Source organism: Schistocerca serialis, chromosome 1 (assembly GCF_023864345.2).
Source record: "Schistocerca serialis cubense isolate TAMUIC-IGC-003099 chromosome 1, iqSchSeri2.2, whole genome shotgun sequence".
NCBI classification, from domain to species: Eukaryota; Metazoa; Arthropoda; class Insecta; order Orthoptera; family Acrididae; genus Schistocerca; species Schistocerca serialis.
Genome location: NC_064638.1, coordinates 427,807,225 through 427,826,536, shown reverse-complemented (window position 1 = coordinate 427,826,536; position 19,312 = coordinate 427,807,225). Strand labels below are relative to the sequence as shown.

Here is a 19,312-nt window from a genome sequence, read left to right as displayed (position 1 = left end):
GGAAGCCCTTCTGTTCTGGGGAGAGCAGGTTCAACCGCTCTGCCCAGAGAGAAGTGCGGTCCGCAACGATTGCAGCAAAGAGCTTAGAGATGGTAGAGCTCAATGCTAAAGGCCGCCAGTTTGTCACGTCCGAGACGTCCCCTGTCTTGTGGATGAGGACGGTAGTGGATATTTTCCACTGCACCGGAGTCTTCCGCTCATTCCAGCAGCGTGAGAAGATCTTAGCTAGCACGTGGCAGCCAGGATCCTCACGTCGCAGGTCCGAGTAGGTGACTCCGTCTGCCCCAGGAGCAGTATTGCTCGCCGTCTGGAGCCGCTGTTGCACCTCCGCGGCGGTGATCAGCGACAGGACCTCCTCGCTGACATCAGGGGGCGTGGTGGCGGCAAACTCCGGGACAGCAGCTGGTGCATCTGTAACGGAAAAGTCGGATTTAGAGTATATTACCTTAAAGTGCTCCGTGAGCACGTTGCCATCGATTTGGCAGTACGGCGACGTCTCGCCAAGGACGCGCTGCATCGCCTTGCGCCGGTCCGCGCGGTACAGCTTCTGAATCTCAGACGCTGCATTCGCGTCGTACCGACGCTCGGCAGCCGCCGCGCGCCGTGCGCCACGTCCACCGCGCCGCCCACCGCGGCCGCGTGTAGGGGCAGGGGGAGGGGGATTGGCAGCAGCGTCGGCGCGGCCCTGGCCGCGGTGCACTGCTGCTGGTGGCCCATCCTGTCGACCTCCGGCTGCCTGGCGTTGTGGCTTCGTCTCGGCGATCTCGGAGATGAAGTCCTCGACGGCCGCGACGAATGCGTCCCACGGTTGGTTGTGGACGCTCTCCAGGGCCGCCAGCCAGCGCCGCTGCCTCTCCGTTAGCCGAGCGTCGGCCGGGGGAGGGGGGGGGCGGAGCTGCCTCAGTTGCGCCCTGTTCGGAGGGTACAGGAGGGTTGGTCGGGTTCGGTGTAGGACGGGAGTTTTGCGGCGGAAGGTTAGGACTGGGCCGGTTGTTACGGCGTCGGCGTCTCCTCCTCTTGCTGCCAGTTCTCGGAGACGCAGCTGCAGTCCCTCCGTTCACGTCGCGCCGCTCCGTCGTCTGCGTCGGTGGTGGTGCCGTGCTGCCATCTGGCGTGGGCCTCTCAGTGCTGCTTTCGATCGCCGCGCTGGTGACAGGTGGCGCAGCGGTAGCAGCAGGGGCCGGTGTAGCTTGCGCCGGCCTGGCGCTCGGGTCGGGCGTACAGCGGCTGGTGTTCGCCGCGCCGCCAACAGATGGCCCGGCGGTCGCCAGCGGCCCGCCGCCGGCGCGAGAAACACGGGGTGTAGCTCGCGCCGGCTGACCGGACGCGCCGGCTCGGCCCGGGCCGCTGTTACGCGGACTGGGTGCCCGACGATCGCTACCAGATGGCGCAGTGGTCGTAGGGGTGGCCGGTGTAGCCCGCGCCGGCCGGGCGTCTCGAGGTGTAGCTCGCGCCGGCCTGGCGCTCGGGCCCAGCGCACCGCGGCTGTTGTTCGCCGCGCCGCCAACAGATGGCCCAGCGGTCGCCCGCGCCCTGCCGCCGGCGCGAGATACACGAGGTGTAGCTCGCGCCGGCCGCCCAGGCGCGTTGGCTCGCGCCGGGCCGCTGTTACGCGGACTGGGCGGTATGATGCGCCGTCGGTCCGGGGGCGGTGGTCTGCGTCCTGCAGCACGGCGTCTGTCCCTCCGTGGGGTGACTACGTGCCACTCGTTATCTGTAACAGGAGCTTTCTGATTAGTAGCACTCCCTGCCTGAGCGGAGACGGAGTGACGGGCGTCACTCGTCGTAACCGCCGGCAGGGCAGAGGAAACGCGGCGCGTGTACGTCTGCGACCGCACAAGCACCACACCATCCGGTGCATCCGCCGGGCGCGCGGCCTTTGGTGCGTCAACCGGCGGCGCGGCTGCGCCGTGAATGACAACACCAACGGTCGCGGCGAGCGAGGCAGCCTGCCTGCCACTGTTCGCCCGCACCGCAGAGCCACCTGTTGGCGGCGTAGCGAATGCGGGCGGCAGTCCCAGGCCGGTACCCACGCTCCCGACAGATGGCGGGCGGGAGGCACCTGCGGCAGCCGCACGACGTGGCCAGCGTACGCCACTGGGTGCAATGGCCGGCGCGGGCGGCGGCGAGCCGCGGCCCATGCCGGACACTGCGCCTCTGGCCGGAGCGACGCGTTCGGCGGTAGGCGTCGGCAGCGTGCTGCCTTCGCCTCCCGAACTTGCGCTCGGCACTCGTGGCGACGCGGTTGACGTCGCGGAGCGTGTCGGCAGGGGGATGCCAGACCTCCTCGGCGTGCGCACACAAAGTACACACGACGCGGGGGTGGCAACCACCGCCGTCCTGGGCGTCGCAGACGCCTGCACACTCACACAGGGTGAGGGCAAGGCAGCCTGTGAGCCCACCACGCTGCTGCGGGTCAGGACCGCCGCGTATGTTAAACCTAAGTCCAGCCGGTCTGTCCTACTAGCTTCGGGGACCGGACTGGGCTGTGGCCATAGCCCCTCTCTATTATCTAAGGCTAGGCGGCCTATGGTACTAGCTTCCCGAGCCGCTTTCGCCTGTGGCTTTCGCCCAGCACTAACTAAGGACGAAGGGCCTGTCCTACTAGCTTCGGGGGCCCTCGCCTGTGACCTCCCGCCGGCTGACCTCTCTGGGTGCCCCAGAGAGCCAGACACGGCATCGTGTCCCATACTCACTCTCCCCCGACTGGCAGCGCCGGGGGTTGCGGAATCTGCATTGCAGAGCCGCTGGTGTAGCCGCAGCGTCTTCAGCCGCGGGTTGCGTCGGCCGCAAAACAGACACTCGAAAACGGGAACCGTTTCCGGGTCGTGCAGCCTCCTGTAGTGGCGGAGAAGGGCCGAGTGGTCCTTGTACTCCCCAAAAGTTGGCCTGCCTGCAGCCTTTGTGACGAAGCAGATCCGGCAGCGGAAGACCTCCGCCGGCAGCGTCACCACAAGCTCCATTGTTCAGGTCGCGGACCTGAAACAGGAGAATAAAAGCGACCGCTTCCCAGTGCAGAAATCAGCCCATATCAGCCCATATTAAGCTGATAAGAACAGATACTACACTTTTTTTTTTTTTTTTTTTTTTTTTGGGCCTCCTTCCTCCCCTACAGCCCTACCTTGTCCGCTCCAAAATTGCCGCCATCCGAGAGTGTCGACGCAGCACGTACAGCAGGGTGCATTGAGTAGCAAGACTTGTTGCCAGGAACGAAATTAAAAACGAGGGGCATACTCCGCTATGCCGCAACGGGCGACGACACTTGACTCAGAAAGACACCTCGCTCTGCAGGTGTGAAGAAATATTGATTTGAGAACCAAAAGGAAGAAAGAAAGATAGAAATGAAAGGAAATTAAAAACAGGGACGGCAGCACACACAAGTGAAAATAAAACTGGCGAGATAATCCCATCGCCCAGAGAATTAACGAAGGAATAAACTTCTAAGATTGATTACGTGATTCCTATGTTTCCAATAAAGTTTTTGCAATAATTGTTCCAATTGCGAATCTGAGGAGTGTCAAGTCAAAGATTGGTGCAAAGAACCAGGGGCAAGCCCAGGCAATGCCCGGACAAGGTGCCCTAGGCAACCTGGAATACCGTTTGACATCCATGGATCATTGCAACTTTCAAAAACCGGGCAAAAGTGGTCGTATAGTTTCGAGCAGATTCCGCCACGCGATGCTGGCTCCACAGGTAGTCCATGAAAGAGACAGCATCGGTGAGGGAAAGGTCGTAGATCGTGAAAATGGTGTGGCCCAAGAGCCACACCATTGCGTTACGTCTTGGTCGGGGTTGTGTTTGAAGATCAGGGGTAATGAACCAGTCTGTGGACACATTTGCTGGTGTCGTCCCACCTATCAGCGCTATGAGCACACGTGCAAGATCCCACACTTCTGTGACGTGGGGGCAGAGGAGGCGATGCTCTCTGGTGTCGACGTCACCACAGCGGCCGCAAGCAGCCGAGGGCCGTAGGCGGATGGCCGCCAGGCGATGGTTAGTGGGGATTAAATTGTTGACGACACGGTACCATAGCGCCGAAACTGCCGTGGGAAGTGCTGGGTTGTTAATATTAGCCCAAACTTGGTGCCAGATGACCGATGGTCGTCTGTCCTCTAATTTATGTGGCGTGGGCTGGCCTCGGAGTGCCTGGTAAAGGCGCTTCGACGTGCGTGCCTTGTCAGTGGCCACAGTGAGGACATAACTGCGGTGGAAGTAATAGTCTCTGACCGTCGTCAGCCGGAACGGAATATGCGTCAAACAGACCGGTGCACGCGCCGAGTGGGGACGATAACGGTCGAAGAGGACCGCTGTAGTCCCACCGGGGTCGGCGTCGCGCAGAGCGGTGACACGGTGAATCAGAAGGGCCGCACATTTCCGGGAAAAGTCAATGAGGCCGAGGCCGCCATCGACCTTCGGCAGCGTACAGGTCAGTGCATCAACCTTGAACAGCGCATGCCGCCACAAGAGCCAATATACTGCTTGTGAGATGGCTCGGCCGATCTGCTTCGGCAGCGTAAGGAGTTGGGCGACATACCATGCTCGTGAGAGGAGATAACCATTAATCAGCTGGATGCGTTGATGGAGGTCGAGCCGTCGATCAGCGTGGCTCACGCAAAGGCCCCTGATGCGTGTGAGAAGCCGCCGCCACGTGAGGGTTAACATACGCTGCGGACAGGCAGTCACCTCAAGACCCAAGATGCGCTGTTCCCCCACAACTCGGTACCAGGGGCGTTCGACGGTCAATGATCGTGGCCCTAGCGGAAGCAACACGGTCTTGTTGGGATTTAACTGAGCACCGGAGGCCCGTTCATAAACGTCGAGAACGCGGCGAACGGAATCGATGTCCCTGGCGTTAGCAACGAACACACCAACGTCATCGGCGTAGGCCGCACAGCGGAAGGTGACGCCTGGGAGAGCGACACCGTCGACCAACCGGCCAATGTCACGCAGCAAGGGGTCCAGCGCTAAGGCAAACAAATACATCGACAAGGGACACCCCTGTCGAACTGACCGCCTGATGGGAATGGGGCGCGACCGGCAACCGTTCACCACGATAGTGGAATTCGCCCCATCCAAGAAGTGCCGGATGATGCGTATGAAGCGCTCCCCAAAACCCATCCGCGACATAACGCCCAGCAGGTAAGGGTGCGAGACCCTGTCAAAGGCACCGGCGAAGTCCAAGGAAAGAATGGCAGCCGGAGTGCGAGTGTCAGCGGTGAGGAAGACAACATCGCGGTACAGGGAAGCGGCGGTGAAGATGTTCCGACGCGAAACGCCACAGGATTGAGTGGGGCAAAGTACCTTAGTCATCGCCTGTTTGAGACGAGAGGCCACGCATCGTGCCACCAACTTATAGTCAGTGTTAAGGACAGTGATAGGACGCAGGTCTTGAGCTCGACAGTGACCAGTCACCTTTGGAATAAGGGCAATACGTCCAGATAAAAAGTCGGCGGGTAAGTCGCATCCAGCAAAAATCTCCTGGCACATTTCGCAGAAACGGTCGCCGAGCAGGTCCCAAAATTGTTGGTAGAACTCATAAGGGAGACCGTCGGGGCCAGGTGACTTGCGTCCCGGACAGGCACGGAGGACAGATGTGAGGTCAGCGAGTGTCAGGGGCTCGGTTAAAGAGCCGCGGTCATGACGATCCAAAGAAGTTGGCACCCCACTGACAAGTGCACGTTGGGCGGCGACGTCGACCTCAACATCCTGGAAGACGTGTGTGAAATGGTCCGTCAGGTGTTGGAGGACGTCACGGTTGTCCGTGATACGCGCACCATCGTCTGTCTTAAGGCGCAGAATGGTGTTCTTCTTGGCACGAGTTCGTTCAGAGGCAAGGTGATAAATGGATGGCTCCTCGCCTTCAATCAGGGATGCAGAACGACACCGCACCACCATACCATCGGCTTTCTCCCGAGAGAAGCGAAGGATTTGCGCCTTAATTTTGTTGAGGCGCATGCAGAGCTGATCGTACCTGTCAGCAGGAAGAGTCAGGGCGTCAGTGAGACACTGCTGATAGAAGGCCAACGTGCTACGTTTCCAGTGGGCGACGTCGCGACTATATTGCCGGATAACACGTCGCAGCCGGGGCTTCGCACAGCAGAGCCACCAAACCATCGTGGTAGGGTACCGGGAAGTGTCCACGAGACAATCCTGCCACGTTTTCGTGACAAGAGCACGAAGTTCGGGCAGGGATAGATGAAGGGTATTCATCTTCCAAGAGGTGCCACGAGGAACCGGGGCAGGACCCGCGATACGCAAGGAACACGAGTACGCACAGTGGTCACTAAAGGCCACGGGTATGACTTGGACGGCACAAAGGGCGGGAGTCAAATCAGCCGAGACATAAACACGATCAATACGGCTGGCTCCAGTGGGATAGATGTGGGTAAATTGCGTGTAGGCGGGATGGAAGTGGCGCCACGTGTCAGTAAGGTCAGCCGCCTGAAGGAGTGAAGCGAGCGCTTCACACCGCAGAGGCGTCGGGACCTGGTCAACTTTGGCTACCACACAGTTGAAGTCTCCGCCAAAGACGATAGGGCGACGAGCTGCTAAGAAAGGGGGGAGATCAGACTGAAAAAGTGTTGTTCTATCATGCCTGTGGTTAGCACCTGAAGGAGCATAGACATTTAGAAAAAGGACATCTTGAAGGATACATGCAATGACGCGACCGTTGGGTAGCGTGGTAACATGGGATGGAGTGAATTCTGATCGGTAGAGCAAAGCAGTACCCCGCCGGGCGTCAGGGTCGATGTTATACAGTGCCTCATAACCAACCAGGTCAGATAGAAAAGGGGCACAAACCTCCTGGAGAAATACCACATCAAACGCACCAAGGCGGAGAAAGTCCTTCAAAGATCGAAGTTTGACCGGGTGGGAGATGGAGTTAATGTTGACCGTTAAAAGGGAGAGGGCTCCCGGCGGACGGTCAAAGGCAGGCATGGGAGAGCAACACAGAGGAGACAACGGCAGATAGGGTCACGGCCGTAGGGAAGCAGGTGTGGAAACATACACACCGGAACCCAGCGATATCACCCCGGATGGGAGAAACAAAGACGAAGCAGCTCATGTGGGGAAAGGCCCACTCAATCACGCATGTCATCGCCCTCGTCGTCAGCCCAGTTCAGGCCTCCCCCATCGGCAGGATAGTCTGAGCCAGGCGGCGCGGACGCGTCGGACACAGTAGGATGTGAAAGGGTACGAGTACGCTGCATTGGTTGGTCGCTACCCTGGTCATGTTTCCGTTTTGCAGGGATCGCTCCCCGATCTCGCGATGAACTGATAAGAGCCTCTAGTTGCCGAGCAGTTTGCCGCATACCGCCCGAGCGGTCAGCGGAAACAGAGCGGGAAACCGAGGAGGCCTGAGAGTCAGCCTCACTGCCGCTCTCAGGGGGACGGAAACCGTCCGCCTCCTCCGCCGGCTGGTCCGGGTTCGCCTTCTTGCGTCGATGACGACGGCGGGGGGACTTAGCGTCATCTGCCGGGGGGGGGCGGGGTAGGAAGAACGACCTCCATCTGTTCGACAGCGACCACATCACTCGCCATAGCAGGCACATCAGACGCCGCCGGCGGTACCGCCACAACGGGCGCCTGGTCCGGGATGGGTCTGTCAACCGGTGCACTGGGTGCCAGTTGCACCGCTTCTGGCGGGGGCGACACGTCAGTTCGCTCAGCGGGACGGGGGGCAGCGCCCGCCACTACCTCGCTGAGGAGAGGCACAAGGTTGGTACCAGCAGTGCGTTCCCGCGGCAGTTGTACAGGACGCCGGCGCGGGCACTCCACGCGGAGATGCTCCGTCGATTGACAAAGGGAGCAAGTCTGCGGCTGCCCAATATGGGTGACCTGGGCCCTGGTACTCGCAACATTTATATACGATGGGATGTGCTGGCGGAGGTCCATGCGGACACTACGAACGCCGCTGTTACCCTGGAAACGGTAGGCACTGCCCCACTTCTCATTCGTGATGCTGAGCACCGTGCCATACCGCGACAGGACACTCAGGGGGTACGTTAAATACCCGCACAGTCCGTATCCCAAAGCCAGATGGCACAATATGCACTGTTCCGACAGTTCCATCGAAGTAGCGGAACGGATGTTCGCCCGCGAGTGCCAGGCCATACTTTTCGTATTTCTCCTGATCGAGAAATTTCACGAATAACGAGAATAAGACAAAATCCAGTTGAAAGGTGTCGACGTCATTTTCCGGTACTTTCAGATCACCAAATATCCATTCCTGTATTTCAAAGGCCGTAGGCCGTCTCGCTGCTCTGTCGAATACGCATTGAATACTGTTCGACCGGTTCGACGTATTCACCGCAAAAATATCAACGCTGGAAAAACCAAGAACAAACGAAACGACCACGAAACGCGACCCGCTACAGAGCACAACGGACCGCTCCGACCGCGGGGTGCTTCTTAGCCAAAAGGCCGAGAAGCGATAAGGAAAAACCGCAGTCGAAGGGCCTAAATGCTTGCAGCGTGTGCGCTCCACATGTGGGAGTGACACACGGTGGTACGGGCCGATATGGCAACAGGCGACCGTCGAAAACATCGCAAAAGCAAGTGCCGGAAGGAAGGAGAATTCGCGAGAGCACTCGTCAACAGCCCAGTACTACCCTCCATGGCGAACAGTAAACTGCGACTCCCATTTGAACGCCGCCGGCTGCCAGGGCAGTGGAGAAGCCGTGAGGCCGCCCCACAGCAGCGCCAGGCCGGCGCGAGCTACACCGGCGCGAGGCCGGCGCGAGCTACACCTAGCCGAGTGCTTACATCGTCCACCGCCTACTGCATACGTGTGTACACACGTATTCTGCGTGCGTGCGGCGGCGACGACGACGTTCGCGAGGAGCTAAGGATATAACTCCAAAAAATGTAATTAAAATTATCTGTGGCCGGACCATATGTGACGCCAACGAGGCATCCGAAGGCACCCTTCTGTGCCCACATAAATTACCAGCCTAGCGTAATGCGGCTGCAAGAGCGTTCCGGCTAACCGCGAAAAAAAAAAAATAAATAAATAAATAAATAAACTTCGTAAGATAATGTTAAATTAATTACAAGAAATCGTGGTGTGTAAGCAGCTAACTACTGGGCAAATCGACAACTACAACAAGTTTTGATACCAGCGGAATATCTGATAACTGCAGAACATCAACCCATTTCAGGCTATGTTTTAATTAATTTTAGGTGGGCCGATCCCGGCGGTACTGCAATGCCGGGCCAACCCGCGACAGAGGTGGAGCAAGCCCCTAGCACTCCGTCATGAGCCAAAAATGAGTTTAATATTCTGGTCCTGCGATGCAGGACGTATCAGATATTAAGCTGATAAGAACAGATTTTTATTTTCCGAGATAATTCTTAGTTACAGTTTTAAGAAGTATAAATTTAAGAAATAATATTCATGACTCTATACAATGCGAGTTTTACAAATTTGTTAAGTTTAGATAAAATAAAATTTAGAAAAACGGTTCTAACCGCACTTAAGTAATTGAACCTTATTCTAACTCGTGGGTTAAGCCCACTACTTAAATATTGGAAGGCCGCGTTAGGCGCGGATGCTTAAGTATATTACCTTAAGATTAATCCCGCGGTAGGCGCGGCCTTAGATAATTTCAGAACGGGGAATGTTGGAGCTAGTTTAGGGTCTATTTTGTTTATTACATTCTTCTCCATGCCCTGACAGCACACTGCACATGCACGGCTGCCAGCGGCTGGTGTGCCACGCACGCAGGCGGGTCACACACAGCCGGACTTCTCCCCTCTGTCCGCCTTGCGGCAGACGTCACCGGGGTGTCGTGGCAGGAGGGCGTTGCTTCCCACGCTGGCTGGAGACTGCCGGGCAGTAGGCACACGTTTGGCGCCGCCTAGCACCGCGCCAACCGAGGTGGGGGCCATATTCGGCGGACACCACGGAGGGAGGGGCACCAGGCAGCACCGCACGCACCGCTACTGGCTCGGCACTGCTGCAGTGCGGCGCGAAGATGGTGTAGCGCCGCAGGTCCCGCGTCGTGGAGGAGAATCTCGACGCCGACGTCACGAAGGCACCGACCTCGAAGTTCTCCGACGACTGCAGTCTCGAGGGTCTCGCAGCCTGACGTCAGAGCATGCCACAGTCTAGGGGGACACATACTGGCGGTGGCCAGTAATGTGTTCCACGTAAATGTCGCGGGACCACTTGATGGTGTCAGACACCATCAGCCGCCGCATCAGTTGGCAGTAGCGGCTAGCGATGCCTAGGTGCCGAAGCACTGCATCGTTCTGGCGGTCCCACGCCCCCAGACTGCCAACAACCAGGGCGTCGACAGTGACGGAATAGCCGCGAGCGGCTAATCCGCGCGCAACGTCGGCGTACTTTATCCTCTTCAGTTGCCGAGCGTTGTCGAGCGCAATCCGCCTGTTCTCGAAGGGGATTGTCACATCGACGATGGTCACAGTCTTAGCGGCCTCGTCAGTTATTACGAGGTCCGGACGCAGCCCACTGCTGTCCCCTATCACGGCTTGGTTGATCCTGATGTCAGGAACAGCAGCGTTTCCTCTCCTTGGCCGCCCAGCGACTGCTGTCGCGAGGCGGTTGAGGACCGCGTTGTGGCGATACTGCAGGGCTGCTGAGTGCACCATGCACGCGTTGATCACGTGCGGGAGCGTCTCGTTGTTGTGGCCACAGCGTCGGCAGGCTTTGTTGTTGTTTGCCCGCCCATCAAAGCGGCGACAACCGTTCAGAGGAACGACTCCGAGCCTGGCGCGATGGATAAAGCGCCAGTCCGCGAAGCGCGTGTATTTTCCTCCCGCTATGAAGTGGTTGGACGCTGTGGACTCCCTGGTACACTCGAACACCTTCCCCTGGTCAGGTTTCCTGAGTAGGAGGTTGCGCAGGCGCTGCCTCAGACACTCGCGGAGCGTCCGCGAGAGAAGACGTTTGGCGCCCCCTCCCACCCGGACATGCTCGACGCCAGTGTTGGCGGTGCGTCCCACGCTGTCATCTTCGTGTTGCAGTCCATCGCCGCCATCATCGAGGTGTCGTGTAGTCACAGGCGCCGTCCCCTCCGTGGCCGGCTGCGTCACCCCTCCGATGCCGCCGTGTTCCGCGTCGTCAGCGATGGCGGGTCGGCCGCCGACCTCCACCTGCAACTCAGAAAGCAGCTCACTCCAGCGCCAAGTGACGCCACGCGGCGCTAGGCGCCTTGTGGCGTTCCTGACGCGCGTCCACAGTGACTGGATGTCACCTCCGTCGCGTGCGAGGTCACCCTCAGTGCTGCCGCTAAGGTAGGTGGCCAAGTCGGAACGACTCGGCTCCCTCCCCAGTCGGCGGCGCGCGGCCGTAGTTAGTGTGGCCCAGGCGATGTCGCGGACGGTGGCGTCGTCGCAGTGCAGCATGCGGAAGCCGTGGACGATCGTCGAGATGTCCGCAGCGTCCGCGAGCGGCGTCAGGCCGCATCCTCCCTCTCCCAGCGCGAGGTACAGCTGTTCGGTGGACGCACGCTGTGGGAGGAACAGCCATGATTTGACAGCCGCTTTCACTGCCTTATCGAGTGCAGATAGCGGCCCCTTGCGTACCGCTCCGCCCCGCATGACAAAGTCAAGCCTGGGGAGGAGAAAGACACGCACAGCGTCAATCTTCTGCCAGGGAGCCAGCAGGGAAGCGTCCAGGTGCTGCAAGTCGCGTCGAATTGCCGCGATCGCATCCGTTGGCGTCTGCGTGACTTTGTACCCGGTGGGGACGCCAAGATGGAGGTAGGCGTCACCCGCACCGAGCACGGCTGGTTCTCCCCCTTGCAGGGCGAATACCGAGCCTAGTGTCTGCCGACGGCGGATGTGAAGCGTGGCACACTTCGACGGCTTGAAGGTAAGCCCGGCCCACGTCGCCGCCTCACCCACAACATTGAGGAGCGTCTGCATCGCCTCTGAATCCCGCGCCAGAAGCACGATATCGTCCGCATACGCCAGTGCACTCACACTGACGCCGCTAAGCGGAATACCACACTCATTTCTGAGTGAGGTTGCGGCGCGAAGTACCGGCTCGAGCGCGAGATTAAAGACGATGGGCGACAGTGGACAGCCCTGCTTGACCCCTGCCTGGATCTCTATCTCCTCCGTTAGTCCGTCAGATGTACGGACGCGGGTGGAGCAACCATCGTACATGTCGGCAATTAGATGGTGCAATTGCTCTGGTAGTCCCATCCTGCTCAGTACTCCAAGGAGGTGAGCGTGAGGCACTGAACCAAAAGCATTCGCCAGATCAAGCCAAGCAAAGCATGCTTGGCCTCCCCTGCGCCTTGCATCGTCAATTGCCGTCTGCACAATGAAGTTGTGCTCGTAGCAGCCTTCAAACGTGCGGAAGCCCTTCTGTTCTGGGGAGAGCAGGTTCAACCGCTCTGCCCAGAGAGAAGTGCGGTCCGCAACGATTGCAGCAAAGAGCTTAGAGATGGTAGAGCTCAATGCTAAAGGCCGCCAGTTTGTCACGTCCGAGACGTCCCCTTTCTTGTGGATGAGGACGGTAGTGGATATTTTCCACTGCACCGGAGTCTTCCGCTCATTCCAGCAGCGCGAGAAGATCTTAGCTAGCACATGGCAGCCAGGATCCTCACGTCGCAAGTCCGAGTAGGTGACTCCGTCTGCCCCAGGAGCAGTATTGCTCGCCTTCTGGAGCCGCTGTTGCACCTCTGAAGGTGTGATCGGCAGCAGGACCTCCTCGCTGACATCAGGAGGCGTGGTGGCGGCAAAGTCCGGGACAGCAGCTGGTGCATCTGAAAGAGAGAAGTCAGATTTAGCATAGATCTTTTTAAAGTGCTCCGTGAGCACGCTGCCATCGATTTGGCAGTACGGTGACGTCTCGCCAAGGACGCGCTGCATCGCCTTGCGCCGGTCCGCGCGGTACAGCTTCTGAATCTCAGACGCTGCATTCGCGTCGTACCGACGCTCGGCGGCCGCCGCGCGCCGTGCGCCACGTCCACCGCGCCGCCCACCGCGGCCGCGTGTAGGGGCAGGGGGAGGGGGATTGGCAGCAGCGTCGGCGCGGCCCTGGCCGCGGTGCGCTGCTGCTGGTGGCGGCCCATCCTGTCGACCTCCGGCTGCCTGGCGTTGTGGCTTCGTCTCGGCTATCTCGGAGATGAAGTCCTCGACGACCGCGACGAATGCGCCCCACGGTTGGTTGTGGACGCTCTCCAGGGCCGCCAGCCAGCGCCGCTGCCTCTCCGTTAGCCGAGCGTCGGCCGGGGGAGGGGGGGGCGGAGCTGCCTCAGTTGCGCCCTGTTCGGAGGGTACAGGGGGGCCTGTCAGGTCTGGTGAAGGACGGGAGTCTTGCGGCGGGAGGTTGGGACTGGGCCGGGTGTTACGGCGTCGGCGTCTCCTCTTCTTGCTGCCAGTTCTCGGAGACGCAGCTGCAGTCCCTCCGTTCACGTCGCGCCGCTCCGTCGTCTGCGTCGGTGGTGGTGCCGTGCTGCCATCTGGCGTGGGCCGCTCAGTGCTGCTTTCAATCGCCGCGCTGGTGACAGGTGGCGCAGCGGTAGCAGCAGGGGCCGGTGTAGCTTGCGCCGGCCTGGCGCTTGGGTCGGGCGCACCGCGGCTGGTGTTCGCCGCGCCGCCAACAGATGGCCCGGCGGTCGCCAGCGGCCCGCCGCCGGCGCGAGAAACACGGGGTGTAGCTCGCGCCGGCTGACCGGACGCGCCGGCTCGCCCCGGGCCGCTGTTACGCGGACTGGGTGCCCGACGATCGCTACCAGATGGCGCAGTGGTCGTAGGGGTGGCCGGTGTAGCCCGCGCCGGCCGGGCGTCTCCAGGTGTAGCTCGCGCCGGCCTGGCGCTCGGGCCCAGCGCACCGCGGCTGTTGTTCGCCGCGCCGCCAACAGATGGCCCAGTGGTCGCCCGCGCCCTGCCGCCGGCGCGAGATACACGAGGTGTAGCTCGCGCCGGCCGCCCAGGCGCGTTGGTTCGCGTCGGGCCACTGTTACGCGGACTGGGCGGTATGATGCGCCGTCGGTCCGGGGGCGGTGGTCTGCGTCCTGCAGCACGGCGTCTGTCCCTCCGTGGGGTGACTACGTGCCACTCATGATCTGCAACAGGAGCTTTTGGGTTAATAGCACTCCCTGCCTGAGCGGAGACGGAGTGACGGGCGTCACTCGACGTAACCGCCGGCAGGGCAGAGGAAACGCGGCGCGTGTACGTCTGCGACCGCACAAGCACCACACCATCCGGTGCATCCGCCGGGCGCGCGGCCTTTGGTGCGTCAACCGGCGGCGCGGCTGCGCCGTGAATGACAACACCAACGGTCGCGGCGAGCGAGGCAGCCTGCCTGCCACCGCTCGCCCGCACCGCAGAGCCACCTGTTGGCGGCGTAGCGAATGCGGGCGGCAGTCCCAGGCCGGTACCCACGCTCCCGACAGATGGCGGGCGGGAAGCGCCTGCGGCAGCCGCACGACGTGGCCAGCGTACGCCACTGGGCGCAATGGCCGGCGCGGGCGGCGGCGAGCCGCGGCCCACGCCGGACATAGCGCCTCTGGCCGGAGCGACGCGTTCGGCGGCAGGCGTCGGCAGCGTGCTGCCTTCACCTCCCGAACTTGCGCTCGGCACTCGTGGCGACGCGGTTGACGTCGCGGAGCGTGTCGGCAGGGGGATGCCAGACCTCCTCGGCGTGCGCACACAGAGCACACACGACGCGGGGGTGGCAACCACCGCCGTCCTGGGCGTCGCAGACGCCTGCACACTCACACAGGGTGAGGGCAAGGCAGCCTGTGAGCCCACCACGCTGCTGCGGGTCAGGACCGCCGCGTAAGTTAATCCTAAGTCCAGCCGGTCTGTCCTACTAGCTTCGGGGACCGGACTGGGCTGTGGCCATAGCCCCTCTCTATTATCTAAGGCTAGGCGGCCTATGGTACTAACTTCCCGAGCCGCTTTCGCCTGTGGCTTTCGCCCAGCACTAACTAAGGACGAAGGGCCTGTCCTACTAGCTTCGGGGGCCCTCGCCTGTGACCTCCCGCCGGCTGACCTCTCTGGGTGCCCCAGAGAGCCAGACACGGCATCGTGTCCCATACTCACTATCCCCCGACTGGCAGCGCCGGGGGTTGCGGAATCTGCATTGCAGAGCCGCTGGTGTAACCGCAGCGTCTTCAGCCGCGGGTCGCGCCGGCCGCAAAACTGACACTCGAAAACGGGAACCGTTTCCGGGTCGTGCAGCCTCCTATAGTGGCGGAGAAGGGCCGAGTGGTCCTTGTACTCGCCAAAAGTAGGTCTCCCGGCAGCCTTGGTGACGAAGCAGATCCGGCAGCGGAAGACCTCCGCCGGCAGCGTCACCACAAGCTCCATTGTTCAGGTCGCGGACCTGAAACAGGAGAATAAAAGCGACCGCTTCCCGGTGCAGAAATCAGCCCATATCAGCCCATATTAAGCTGATAAGAACAGATACTACACTTTTTTTTTTTTTTTTTGTTTTTATTTTTTTTTTTTTTTTTTTTTTTTTTTTTTTTTTTTTTTTTTTACGACACTTGACTCAGAAAGACACCTCGCTCTGCAGGTGTGAAGAAATAGTGAGTTGAGAACCAAAAGGGAAGAAAGAAAGAAAGATAGAAATGAAAGGAAATTAAAAACAGGGACGGCAGCACACACAAGTGAAAATGAAACTGGCGAGATAATCCCATCGCCTAGAGAATTAACTAAGGAATAAGCTTCTAAGATTGATTGCGTGATTCCTATTTTTCAATAAAGTTTTTGCAATAATTGTTCCAATTGCGAATCTGGGGTGAGTCAAGTCAGAGATTGGTGCAAAAAACCAGGGGCAATCCTAGGCAATGCCTGGACAAGGCGCCCTAGGCAACCTGGAACACCGTTTGATATCCATGGATCATTGCAACTTTCAAATACCGGGCAAAAGTGGTCGTATAGTTTCGAGCAGATTCCGCCACGCGATGCTGGCTCCACAGGTAGTCCATGAAAGAGACAGCATCGGCGAGGGAAAGGTCGTAGATCGTGAAAATGGTGTGGCCCAAGAGCCACACCATTGCGTTACGTCTTGGTCGGGGTTGTGTTTGAAGATCAGGTGTAAGGAACCAGTCGGTGGACACATTTGCTGGCGTCGTCCCACCGATCAGCGCTATGAGCACACGTGCAAGGGCCCACACTTCTGTGACGTGGGGGCAGAGGAGGCGATGCTCCCTGGTGTCAACGTCACCACAGCGGCCGCAAGCAGCCGAGGGTCGTAGGCGGATGGCCGCCAGGCGATGGTTAGTGGGGATTAAATTGTTGACTACACGGTACCATAGCGCCGAAACTACTGTGGGAAGGGCTGAGTTGTTAATATTAGCCCAAACTTGGCGCCAGATGACCGACGGTCGTCTGTCCTCTAATTTATGTGGCGTGGGCTGGCCTCGGAGTGCCTGGTAAAGGCGCTTCGACGTGCGTGCCTTGTCAGTGGCCACTGTGAGGACATAACTGCGGTGGAAGTAATAGTCTCTGACCGTCGTCAGCCGGAACGGAATATGCGTCAAACAGACCGGCGCACGCGCCGAGTGTGGACGATAACGGTCGAAGAGGACCGCTGTAGTCCCACCGGGGTCGGCTTCGCGCAAAGCGGTGACACGGTGTATCAGAAGGGCCGCACATTTCCGGGAAAAGTCAATGAGGCCGAGGCCGCCATCGGCCTTCGGCAACGTACAGGTCAGCGCATCAACCTTGAACAGCGCATGCCGCCACAAGAGCCAGTATACTGCTTGCGAGATGGCTCGGCCGATCTGCTTCGGCAGCGTAAGGAGTTGGGCGACATACCATGCCCGTGAGAGGAGATAACCATTAATCAGCTGGATGCGTTGATGGAGGTCGAGCCGTCGATCAGCGTGGCTCACGCAAAGGCCCCTGATGCGTGTGAGAAGCCGCCGCCACGTGAGGGTTAACATACGCTGCGGACAGGCAGTCACCTCAAGACCCAAGATACGCTGTTCCCCCACAACGCGGTACCAGGGGCGTTCGACGGTCAATGATCGTGGCCCTAGCGGAAGTAACACGGTCTTGTTGGGATTTAACTGAGCACCGGAGGCCCGTTCATAAACGTCGAGAACGCGGCGAACGGAATCGATGTCCCTGGCGTTAGCAACGAACACACCAACGTCATCGGCGTAGGCCGCACAGCGGAAGGTGACGCCTGGGAGAACGACACCGTCGACCAACCGGCCAATGTCACGCAGCAAGGGGTCCAGCGCTAAGGCAAACAAATACATCGACAAGGGACACCCCTGTCGAACTGACCGCCTGATGGGAATGGGGCGCGACCGGCAACCGTTCACCACGATAGTGGAATTCGCCCCATCCAAGAAGTGCCGGATGATGCGTATGAAGCGCTCCCCAAAACCCATCCGCGACATAACGCCCAGCAGGTAAGGGTGCGAGACCCTGTCAAAGGCACCGGCGAAGTCCAAGGAAAGAATGGCAGCCGGAGTGCGAGTGTCAGCGGTGAGGAAGACAACATCGCGGTACAGGGAAGCGGCGGTGAAGATGTTCCGACGCGAAACGCCACAGGATTGAGTGGGGCAAAGAACCTTAGTCATCGCCTGTTTGAGACGAGAGGCCACGCATCGTGCCACCAACTTATAGTCAGTGTTAAGGACAGTGATAGGACGCAGGTCTTGAGCTCGACAGTGACCAGTCACCTTTGGAATAAGGGCAATACGTCCAGATAAAAAGTCGGCGGGTAAGTCGCATCCAGCAAAAATCTCCTCGCACATTTTGCAGAAACGGTCGCCGAGCAGGTCCCAAAATTGTTGGTAGAACTCATAAGGGAGACCGTCGGGGCCAGGTGACTTGCGTCCCGGACAGGCACGGAGGACAGATGTGAGGTCAGCGAGTGTCAGGGGCTCGGTTAAAGAGCCGCGGTCATGACGATCCAAAGAAGTTGGCACCCCACTGACAAGTGCACGTTGGGCGGCGACGTCGACCTCAACATCCTGGAAGAGGTGCGTGAAATGGTCCGTCAGGTGTTGGAGGACGTCACGGTTGTCCGTGATACGCGCACCATCGTCTGTCTTAAGGCGCAGAATGGTGTTCTTCTTGGCACGAGTTCGTTCAGAGGCAAGGTGATAAATGGATGGCTCCTCGCCTTCAATCAGGGATGCAGAACGACACCGCACCACCATACCATCGGCTTTCTCCCGAGAGAAGCGAAGGATTTGCGCCTTAATTTTGTTGAGGCGCATGTGGAGCTGATCGTACCTATCAGCAGGAAGAGTCAGGGCGTCAGTGAGACACTGCTGATAGAAGGCCAACGTGCTACGTTTCCAGTGGGCGACGTCGCGACTATATTGCCGGATAACACGTCGCAGCCGGGGCTTCGCACAGCGGAGCCACCAAACCACCGTGGTAGGGTACCGGGAAGTGTCCACGAGACAATCCTGCCACGTTTTCGCGACGAGAGCACGAAGTTCGGGCAGGGATAGATGAAGGGTATTCATCTTCCAAGAGGTGCCACGAGGAACCGGGACGGGACCCGCGATACGCAAGGAACACGAGTACGCACAGTGGTCACTAAAGGCCACGGGTATGACTTGGACGGCACAAAGGGCGGGAGTCAAATCAGCCGAGACATAAACACGATCAATACGGCTGGCTCCAGTGGGATAGATGTGGGTAAATTGCGTGTAGGCGGGATGGAAGTGGCGCCACGTGTCAGTAAGGTCAGCCGCCTGAAGGAGTGAAGCGAGCGCTTCACACCGCATAGGCGTCGGGACCTGGTCAACTCCGGCTACCACACAGTTGAAGTCTCCGCCAAAGACGATAGGGCGACGAGCTGCTAAGAAAGGGGGGAGATCAGACTGAAAAAGTGTTGTTCTATCATGCCTGTGGTTAGCACCTGAAGGAGCATAGACATTTAGAAAAAGGACATCTTGAAGGATACATGCAAGGACGCGACCGTTGGGTAGCGTGGTAACATGGGATGGAGTGAATTCTGATCGGTAGAGCAAAGCAGTACCCCGCCGGGCGTCAGGGTCGATGTTATACAGTGCTTCATAACCAACCAGGTCAGATAGAAAAGGGGCACAAACCTCCTGGAGAAATACCACATCAAACGCACCAAGGCGGAGAAAGTCCTTCAGAGATCGAAGTTTGACCGGGTTGGAGATGGAGTTAATGTTGACCGTTAAAAGGGAGAGGGCTCCCGGTGGACGGTCAAAGGCAGGCATGGGAGAGCAACACAGAGGAGACAACGGCAGATAGGGTCACGGCCGTAGGGAAGCAGGTGTGGAAACATCCACACCGGAACCCAGCGAAATCACCCCGGATGTTAGAAACAAATACGAAGCAGCTCATGTGGGGAAAGGCCCACTCAATCACGCATGTC

At 59.3% G+C, this 19,312-nt stretch overlaps 1 non-coding gene across 1 annotated transcript; it reads right to left on the bottom strand.

The window, feature by feature from the left end:
• Positions 1 to 9,178: 9,178 nt before the first annotated feature.
• Positions 9,179 to 9,377, bottom strand: LOC126423489 (U2 spliceosomal RNA). The gene has a single exon (XR_007576152.1). It is a non-coding gene; the product is annotated as a U2 spliceosomal RNA (small nuclear RNA).
• Between the last annotated feature and the right edge of the window lie 9,935 nt (positions 9,378 to 19,312).